This window comes from Cetorhinus maximus, unplaced genomic scaffold (assembly GCF_964194155.1).
Source record: "Cetorhinus maximus unplaced genomic scaffold, sCetMax3.hap1.1 HAP1_SCAFFOLD_1709, whole genome shotgun sequence".
Lineage (NCBI taxonomy): Eukaryota > Metazoa > Chordata > Chondrichthyes > Lamniformes > Cetorhinidae > Cetorhinus > Cetorhinus maximus.
Window position 1 is genome coordinate 54,476 of NW_027597649.1, and position 11,010 is coordinate 65,485.

The 11,010-nt window shown below is 39.7% G+C and overlaps 1 long non-coding RNA gene across 1 annotated transcript in view; it reads right to left on the reverse strand.

The window, feature by feature from the left end:
- LOC144676575 (uncharacterized) overlaps positions 1-10,767 on the reverse strand; it is a 41,492-nt gene extending 30,725 nt beyond the window's left edge. Inside the window, exons 1-2 of the long non-coding RNA XR_013575367.1 lie at positions 10,641-10,767; positions 9,886-9,917 (exon numbers count right to left, since the gene is read on the reverse strand). This is a non-coding gene — a long non-coding RNA (uncharacterized LOC144676575). The remainder of the gene's footprint in view (positions 1-9,885; positions 9,918-10,640) is intronic.
- Positions 10,768-11,010: the final 243 nt, after the last annotated feature.

An 11,010-nucleotide genomic window follows, 5' to 3' on the forward strand; every position in this document is an offset into this window, starting at 1 on the left:
CCCTCCTCCAGACAGCACTTCACCTCAGTGAGGAAGCACGCTCCCAAGGTTTCATCAACCTTCAAAGGATCATGCCAAGGGGAGCCTGATGTAGAACTACTGACTCTCATTTTGAATTGCATAGTTGAAAAGATAGGAGTCACAAATCTTCTGTTCATGTCGGCCCCTCATGTAGGTCACTTGTCCAGGAGGATATTCACTCCATCTCTTCATCCACCTCCTTGAATTGTGTGGCGATGAGGCCCTCCTATGCACACCTGCCGTGTCTGGCCTGTGCTATGGCCTCTTCTTTTGCAGCGCTGGCTTCCTCGAACATCTCTGCCATCCCCTTAGAGGTGCTTTCCATTGGGCAAGTCACCACCCCATCCTTGCAGTGCCAGGTTGTGTAGTGCACAGCAAGCCAGGATGATCCGTGACACCCTCTGGGGAGTGTACTGGAGTGCTCTGCCAGATCTGTCCAGGCATCGGAATCACATCTTCAGCATCCCTATGGTGTGCTAGACCAATGTTTGGGTAACGGTATGAGCCTCGTTGTACCTTCTCACTGCATGAGGCTGAGGCCGCCACATGGGCGTCATCAACTACATCCTTTGCAGGTATCCTTTGTCTCTGAGGAGCCAGTCCTGGATCCTGTGTGGTCCCTCCAAGATCTGCGATCTACTCAAGATATATGTCGGGGATGCTCCCTGGATAGCTGGAGCAAACCTGCAGGATTTGTTTTGGTGGCACACACAGTGAGTGGATGCCTTCCCTGTTTATGTATTGTAGTGCCTGCTGCCAGGGAGCTTAGATAGCCACAAGCACAGTCGATGGCACCCTGCACCTTTGGAAACTTGGAAATCTTTGCGAAGGCCAGTGCTCTGGCGTCCTGGTGTGCTTGGTCTCTGTTGAGGTGGATGTAATTGTGGACCTTGGCAAAAAGGGCATCTGTGACTTCATGTATGCATTTTTGTGTGGATGCCTGAGAGATCCCACAGAGATCCTCTGGAAGGAGCCAGTAACAAAGTTGAGTGGCACAGAAGTTGAGTGCGGCTCTAACTTTCACAGCCAATGGCAGTGTATGTCCTCAGAATCCATGTGGTGCCAATTTGTGCAGAGTGTGGCAAATGTGAGTTACCAGATCCCTGGACATGCGGAGGCATCGGTGACACCGGTTCTCAGTCATCTGCAGATAAGACAGGTGACTTCTGTTCACCCTGGCTCTAGCAAGTTGCCTATGCACAATGTTTCTGCTCTTCACATCTTCTGCATCTAGAGGGGCAATTATGCAGCCAGCAATGAATCCAGACACCATCTTTCTGGTGGCCTCCTCTCTGCAGTGTCAATGAGAAATAGACAACAGTCAGGACTCGTCTGCAATACTAATAAATGGCTTATGAGCGATTGTGTGTTCATGGCCCTGGTTTCCGTATCGCCAACTGCTTGCCACAGAAAGTATCTACAATGCGGCGAGTGTACCAAGGTGCTCTCCCTCCCCCTAATCATGAGCAACTGCTATGAGATTGCTTTGGCCAGGCGCCCGAATGTGCTGCTTTCAGCCCAGGCGCTGGCATCCTCATACACAGCACTATAATGCTACCAAGTTCGGAATATATATGAGTGTCAATTTTTAAACAGTCTATGCAATATGTTGAAGGCGGCCCAAGTTTTGCTTTCTGGGAACCGTCCAACACCACTACCACAACATGACTGAAATGCTTATCTAGGTGCCCAATTGCACTTAACTTCATCATCGCTCTGGGGAAACGCCACACTGTGAGTGAGGGTTAAACCCAGGAGATCAATTACTGCCACTTTGCGCGATTAGTGTCACATGAATGCACACCATTTCAGGAAATCACCAAAGTGATTGAGAGGTGTCATTGAGAGACCACTAACATTCCCCAGCTGTGCCCATTTGTTCATGTGGGTATGCACAGTTCAGTTGGGTGGCCTTTTAATCACAAACCCCCCCCACCACCAGTGCAGTCAGCTGGCACCCAAGCGCCTGAAGAGCCCCCAGCAGCAGGGTTTGTTCGCATTATACTTTTAATCTACACAATTGAGGCAGGTACAAAGATGGTAGTGGTGGTGAGTTCTCACTTCCAGATCAGCTTGGACCTTCCCTGTGCGAGGATGAAAACCAACCCTCCTACTTCGTCACCGAGGAAGCGAACGTTAAGATTACCCTCCCTTGTAGGCATCTTAATCCTCCCCCTGTACCCCTTGATCCCACTGATCTTTTGGAGCATACCCATTAGTTAGCCCATGGACATTTCAGAGGTGGAGGTGCCTATGGTTCATGTCTACCTCAGCCCTCAACATCGTGAGGACACTTGCACTGTTAAACATGTAACCCCAGACACACCCTAAGATTCCATACCCCTTGCCCCTCCTTTGCCAAGCAAGCCCTCACCCTGCAGGCTTTGAATTTGCCAGAAGCCACTTCCTCCCCTTCCCCAAGCAAGCCCTTGCCCTGCAGCCATTGAAGACACCCCTACCTTACCGCTGGTCTGGTAGGTTGACACTTCTGTGTTAGCCCCCCTGAAACCGAGATGGTGCTGCCAGTGTGAGCGCTGCCCAAAACAAGGTAGGTGAATAGTCCTCAAACTGAGGAGCGAAGTGCAGGTCGCCAGGTGCACGTCGTTTATGTATTGTTGTGAAACACATCAGCGTGTGGGTGACCTCATGATCCAGCCTGGGGGTGATTCTGGTGAGCAGGGATTATAATTACATGCAAATATATGGAAATAACATTCCCAATGTTCAGCAGCGGGAAATGCAACTCACCATTGACAGCAGGAGCGGACGATCGCAAACTGGTTTTACGAGGACGTAAAACCAATTTCTGTGATCTCGTGAGATTTTTCGCTCCCGCCCACTATGATGCCCGTTGCAAAAGGAAGCGGAAAATCCCAGCCTAAGTCTTAGGAAATCCTATTCACGACAAAGAGCAGTAAATAATTTTTCCAACAAATACCTGTTGTTTTTTTACCCATCAGCCCATTTTGTATCCTTGACTGAGATTGAGTCTGAATTCCCTCATGGCTGAGTTTAACAAATAACCCTTTGTCAAGTGACTTTTGGAAGTCTAGGTGGATTATATTGTGGCACTTATCACAGTTAAGTTGGAATGTTACTTCCTCAAAATAGTTAAATTAGTCAGGCTGGATTATCCCTTCCAAATCCATTTTCACCCCTATTTAGGAAGTTATGAACCACCTTCAACAGATAATAAATTCAATCAATTTACGCAGCAGTGAAGTGAGATAACTTCTGTAATTGCCGGTGTCTGATTTTGGAATATTTCTGTAATTGAGTATTGCTGAAAAAGAGACACATTTTTTGTTGAAGCATTTTGTCTTGCACTCATCAGGACAATTCACAAGAAAATACTGATGTCAGGGGAAACAACATATTTATATTGAGTGCTGATTGGTTAACTCCGATTGGTAGGGACATTGCCATTGAAAATGCACCAGCTGATGGTGATTGACAGTTAACTACCAAGCATTGTTTGAAATTTAAACCAGGCAGCTTTATGGATTGGTCAGAACATTGCCCTGGGGAATGAACCAGCTGTCACTTATTTTCCTTAGCTGAAACAGGCACAATGTGTGTACATGTTCTTAGTGTCTGCAAAGAACAGGGCCCTGTCTATTAATATATGTAGCTTCCACTACACGCAAATGCACCACCCTGCGAGCCCAACTAACAATCTTAAATTAGTTGTCAGCATGATTCTTAGCACATTGTACTTGCTGGTGTCTGATTTCTGAATATTGCTGTACTAGCCTACTTCAAATCTAGACATCTCCTTAGCATTCAGTGATTCCCTCAATGATAACCAGTACTTTATAAATTTCCTCTCCAATTTATCATGGCATGTTGGGATAACTACCATTTACCATGATTTGTTTTTTAGTTTGTCTAGAACTTCTCTCTCATTGATATTGAGGTTACCAATTTTGTATGATTTATCTATGTGGAGGATGTGTTGCTAATGTTTTCCCTTGGAAAAAGTAATCACTCAATATTTCCTGTTATGCTCATCCCCTGTTTTGAAGCCATCTTTTTTTTTAAAATGATTCTCACTTTGTTAATTTATTGACTTTTTTTTGGCACTCGCAGTAGTTACTTTTTTTGTCTCGGTCTTCCTGACACTCTGATCACACTTCAAGATGTTTATCTATGTAATTTTGGTTATCCCATTTGCTTTCTCCCTGCAAGATTTGTAGAGGCAATTTTGCCTCTATTTTGCTTTTGAATCTTTTTTATTGGTCGATGTAGTCTAAGCTTGCTGGTTCGAGATATGTATTGATCCTGCATGGTCGAAATTGGGTCTTCTATAACTAATGTTACCTCCAATGTTATCCACTCATCTTGCATAATCGCTGTGCAATAAATTACAATAAATGTAGTTCATCATTCCATTTGTCTTGATGATTACCACTCCAGTAACTGATCATGTTGAGCCTCTGGATGTCTTTTTACTGCAATCATAGCTATTGCAACATGATTCATGGAATACTTATTTCACCCAGTTTTCCTTCCGATAAGTAGTACTTCACATTTGCACAGAATGGGTGGAATTTAATTCTGCCTTCGGGAGTGAGCTGGGAGATGGAGGGGACCTGCAGAATTGGGGGGGGGGGAAAGCCCGGGGTGAAGTACTCATTGCCTTTCCGATCCTATGCAATTCACTCGGGGATGGGGGAAAGTGGGGGACAACCTTGCAGTCCAAAGGCCAATTAAGGGCCATGTCCTGCTGCTGGTATTCTACCAGTGATTTTGGGGGTGGTGGGGTTGGTGCCTGTGGTGGGTCCAATGCCACCTGGGGAGGCCATCAGGTACCCAGTAAAAGCTGGCGGCCTTCTTGTGGGCTTGGGAGGTGATGGGGGCGAGGCTCTCTCCTGATCAGGTACTCTGTGCCCATGCACAGCATCCCTGGTCAATGGTCACGCCATCTGAAAGATCCCCCTTACTCCCCTCAGTGGGTGCTGCTTAACTGGCCCTGGCGAGCCCTACATACTTATTTCCATTCCTGGGCCTACTCCATTGTTGGTGCTCTTAGCCAGCTGCAGTACCAGTATTGACCACTGCCCCAGTTGGCCCGCAGTACTTGGAGGCAGGGTCTCCACCCTTAAAAGGAATGGAAGCCCCATTGACAGACACTTAATTGTCTGAAGTGCATAGATTTCCTCTGGGGCTTAAATTCAGCCCATTAAATTTAATACCTCTTTTGTCCCATCAGAAACATTTTGTCAGACTTACCTTAGGTTATCTCGTCATATTTAAGTGGCCCTCCTAGGGCCTCTCAAGTTTTTCTGAATCATTAGTGAAAATTTGAAACAGTTCAGCTTTCACACCATTCCTCTTAGCACTCACTCTGCATTTTCCCATACTCCAATACAACTACATGTTTTCTTGCTACTTGCTACCTTTAGGTCAATTTCTTTTCTACTCCTACACATAGAACATTTGAAATTCATACAAAATTAGGAACATATTGCACATTCAGATTTTGCACACTAAATAGCCTTTCCTATTACAAGGTACTTGCTATGTGAAGGGACATTGTTTTAAAGTTGCTCTATTCATTTGGATTTGTTCCTTCCATCCAATGAATTTGCTCCTGCAGTTTTCCTCATTCATCCAATGAACACAACCTTTCTTATTGTTTTCCGACATTGTCTTCTTCTTAATTTCCTTAAAAAATTGTTTTCAACTCAGTAAACTATTGATTAAAGTTTTATCCTACTTTCCTGCTCCAGTAATAGCTTAAAAAATTCTTAATTTATCTATCATCTTTGTCAGCTTGAAATGTGGCCTCTGGAAACCCCAATGCATTATATTTAATACACTTTACAACATTTCATTACAGGGTCAAACCTTCAATCATAATGACTATTGGTATGCAAGTATCTTCCAGCATCTCAACTTTATTACTAAAAAGTGGGTGAAATACAGCCTTGTTTCTGAAAGCTGTCTCCTATTAGCTCCAGGTATTTACCTTACCTTTTGAAAGATTCTCATCATTATTCCTTTTAGCTATGAGCAATCTGAATTGCACAGAATAAGTACCTACTTGGCCTGCAACGATTTCCTGATTTGATAAAAAATTTGACATGAGTTGCATCACGTCACCCTGACAGTCTATGATAATTCCAGTTGTTCAGTTCTTCACTTGTCATGGTTTTCCACCCAAACTCAAACCTTCCTTTATCTGAAGTTGTATTAACATGTAACAACATTATTGTAATTTTTGTAAAGTTAATGGAAAAGAAATGTCTTCACTGAAAAAAATAAAAACCACAATGTATTGAAGAAAAATGAAAAATGTATGAAGAAAACAAATGTTGGAATAAAGACTTGACAAAAATGAACACAAAAATGTAGCAATTTCTCTTCTTTGCAACATAGAAATAGCATAATACACATTGGAATAAAAATTGCCATAAGTGACCGAAATATAAATCAGATCAGATTTGATTCAGCATGAAGCCTGAGAGTTACAAAAGATTGAATGGAACAAGAGAAGAAAGAATGATTTGAAGCAAGAGCAAGATAGATTAAAAGGGAGCTCATGAAGAAAAATCTCAATTCCTTGATGCATTTCATTTACAAGCAGTCAAATCAAACAACCAAAAACAAAGTGTATGGACTAGCTTATAGCACACCCTGTGTATTACAGTATACATAATTTTGGAAATCCTGCACAAGACTTTGTTATATTAAGGATGTTAGGGCACTAATCCACAAATTACAAATGTAAAACATATTAGCTACTTCCACCTACTGAAGATGTTAGAAAATGTTCACCAATAGGTGAAGGTAAACTCTGATGAAATACCAAGCTATACTTGAGCAGTAAAACCCCTGGTGTGTTCTGAATCAGCTAATCTCAGAGCAGGGTCAGGGGCACTACAACTAACAGCAGGATCCTGAAAGAAAACAAATGTTGAAAGGACATTTATTCTTGATTTTTATATTTTGACAACTGCTGGAAAGATGAATGTGTGGCTGTTAGGTAAGAATAGATTGGTCTTTGCAATGATGACTCTCGCAGTTAAATAGATTCTAGCCACTCTCAGTCTAAGCTCAGACATTATGAACGGCTACTTGGTTAAGGCACTGGTGGTTGCCAGTGTCCCTTGTAGTCCAAAACTAGTCATTGCCTTCAAAACAGGAGGAAAAGAAAATAAAGTGAAGAAAAAAGAATGTCAGGCACTGAGGCTATTTTTTTCAGGAGTTACTTCTGAAGTTACTCAAATTATAAAATATTCAGGAGCAGGAGCAGTACCTAGAATGAAGGATAGGAGGGGAGCGAAATCGACTAAGTTTAATTAATTCATATATTTTAAAGAACAACTGTAGATAATTCTCTCTTTGCTTGACATTTCAGATCCTTCCACTGGTAGTGGTCACCACTTAGTCTGTCTTAATTCATCATGATTGCTCATTTCCCCGTCCTACAAGATAAGGCAACCCTTTTAAGCGGTTCTGCTGCTGAGTTTATACCCGCATTTCTTTTTTTTTAAGCAAAACAAGTTAAAAAAACACTATACACAAAAATAATCTAGAAAAGAGCAAGCTGCAGTTGAGTTAGGCTTCATGTTTGAAGTTTTCATTAAAATGTCCCAGAACAACTGAAAAATTTACAAATACATATCAATAGGAAATACTGCTATGTACTTAGCTTCTGGATGCACATTAAATTCAGTACAACATATGTATTTGTTGCATTTTTTCCCCCCAAAGAAACCAACTTATGGGAGAGTAAGAGCTGGCATGATTTTCACCTCAATCTTGTCACCCTGTCACCAACACCAATGTGATCATGTGGTAACATCGTAAAGACCAATTGTATTTTATTCTGTAAATAAACTAAACTTTGTAAAATATAATTCTAAGCAGAAGGGAAAAGAAATAAATTTATAAAATCATTGGTGATATTTTGTACCAATACAAAGGAGACTGCATCAGGTTATAAAATGAGACCACAAGTTAAGTGATGTCTTGAACATTTACTATTTCATGTTTTGGTTATACTGCTACTTAGCAAAAATCTTCATAAATGCCCTCAATCACATTGATTATTTCCATTTGAGCTGTGGGAAATTGTGCATATTTGAGCTTGTGATAACTTCCTGGTGAAAGTTTTCATGAAATATGTAAACAATACATTTAGTGTACGGTAATGAGACAGTATCTAGTTACAAAAGGGCCACTGTATTTTAGATATTCAGGGATAGTTTTAAGATACTTTTGGAATTCATTCAAAAAGATAGCACAAGTGCTAGAAACTGAAATTAATTTGGTGAAAGTATTTTTTCATCTTAAGATAGAAATGAGCATAGTTCTTGTTATGTTATTAATGACATTAATTTAGTGAACCAATTAGGCAATGTTCATTAAGCTAGCTCAAACCTAAAATACTTTTTTTTAAACCAATATGTTAGAATGACAAATTTTATATCTGCCTCTTCCTTTTTGAGAGTAAGAATGTAAAATAGTCAGATATGGTTGCTATACTTGTGTTTGGCAAAATGGTATGACATATTCTGACTTGTGCACTTTAATAATTTTCAGTGATCATGGTTCATAGTCATAATAGTACAGGAGACCATTTAGCCCAGAGTCCATGCCACCTCTCTATAAACGAACCAAATCAGTCCCATTCCTCTATTTATCCCCTCAGCCCTGAAAACTTATTTCTCTCAAGTGTCCATCAATTTCCTTGAAATCATCCATCGTTTCTGCTTCTACCAACCCTGCGGAGCAGCAAGTTCCAGGTCATTACCAGTCACTGCATAAAAAAATTCCTCCTTGCATTCCCCATACATCTCTTGCCAAAACTCTAAATTTGTTTTTGTTCTTCTATCACCACCTAATGGGAACAGCTTTTCCGATATGACTTATCTTCTGAGTGGTCCATCATACTGGCACAAAGTGGTTTTTGAAATATTTGGAAATACAGCTCAGTTGCTTTTATTTTAAAAGGTTTACTAGTTTAAAAATAGATGGAGGTAATGTATTTCCTTAAATTTTAAGACTGTGCCCAATAATAGCAGCTTATTCTTTAACTTCTCCAAAGACTCTTATCAGGTGAATTCTTTATTTTACAAAAAGCTATGATTAACTTTTATTGTTGTTGATCTGTTTTTGAATATTTATTGAAACAGTGCTATTGAAATCATTAGGAAGTCTGCTTGGGGGAATTACAATGTGTGGGAGCTAAAATAATAGATGTGTGGTTATTTGCTTGGAGGGCTTAAGCCATCAGGTAATTTTAATTTTATTAATTAACATTTCTTGTACATCATCAGGTTCAGTAACTTTCCTCCAAGTCACTTCTCATTAAAGCCATCAGCACTCATTACTTTAAAATAATTTTGAAAGATGTACAAAAGGGAAGCAAACAATTCTTTACGGTGGGATTTGTAAAAAAAATTATAGATAATGAAATGCTTTGTTTAAACATTGTTCTAGTTACAAATCTCACTAATGGTTTTAGCCCATCTAAAAACTTACTTTCTGTATAATATAGCACACTTACTGCTGACATTAGTTCTAAATAGTACTATGGAGTACTGTTATATATAGAGATATACACATGCATCAATGCAATTGCTTTTGGTTCATGCAAGAGGGAAACAAAGAGTATAGCGATGTTATTTGTCCAAATTAGCCTGGATTGTTAACATATTTCAGTGTTGAAAGGTTAGTATGATGTGCAGGTCTGGTTAGTAAACTCTTTAGTCCAAGAAAATACTTCAAAATAAAGGACTTGAGGAAATCCCTTTTAGTGTGAACAGAGCATCAGAAAAGTTTGCTTTAAACTGTTAAGTGTTTAGTGCTCTGATAGGAAGTAACCTGAATATAAGTTCTCTCACTGAATCTTACCTTTTGATTTATAGAACTGACATTTTAATGATCTAAAAGGGGAAAATAAAACAATAACATAATCACTTTGATATATGGTAGATATGTACAGGATAGGAAGGCTGTGTTTGCCATTTCTATAAATTTCAAAAATGGTTGATATCAATACCAAATGCCCAAAACAAACCTACGAATACCAACAGTGATGCAACATTTTAATTCCTTTTTGTTCCATTTTTGGTCAAAGCTTTTTTTTTAAAAAAAAAGCTTGTTGCACTTTTAGGAAATGCTGTCAACTAAACCCCAAGTCTAGGTTTTTTTAAAAAAAGGTGGAGACAAATCATCTTCACCCAATTTAAAATAAAATGCAAAACTAAAAAAGCCCCTTTCCTGAATGAGAAACTATAGATTAAATAGTTAAATAAGGATTAATTTAGCATTCCACAGAAAAGGGCAATTTCCCTTGCATATTTTGGTGAACTCTGAAACCAGCTGTAGATACATTGATTTATATTCACTTCATAATTTTTCTACAAGACTCAAGATGAATTGTAGATATCAATTAGTTCATCCAGGCATTCTAGATAGTCAACATCATAAATAAAGATAGGAAAAAAAGTATAGCAGATAAGGTGGTCTTTAAGAAGTGACAAATGTTTGCAATTATGGTAACAAAAATGCTGCAAATCAAAAATATAGAACTGTGACTAATATGGAACTAATTTGGAAATTAAATTATTACAAAGTCAAACTCAAGATAAAATATTTGCTGTTACCTGAATCGGATGGTAAGTTGTGACAAGGGGCTGGACAGAAGACCTGGGCAGCAAAATCTTCAAAAGTGGTTGGCTCCTGGTGGTGTTGTACAATTGTTTCCAGGTATCGAGCTCTCTCCTCATAGCTGACATTTGAGTTAAGCATAAATCAATTAAACTAACCAACGTATCAAAGGGAAAAGTAGGCAATTATACACTTTAATCATAGCTATAAAACTTGTGTTTTCATCATAGGAAATGTTTGGCGAAGTCCTGGCTTGGAACATTAGTAGAGTTTATAATGGGAATTTTTGAAATGTAATGGATGCACAAGAAAAATCAGAATAACTGCAAGTTTCTCTCCTGCATTCTAAACAACAAAATAAAGCAG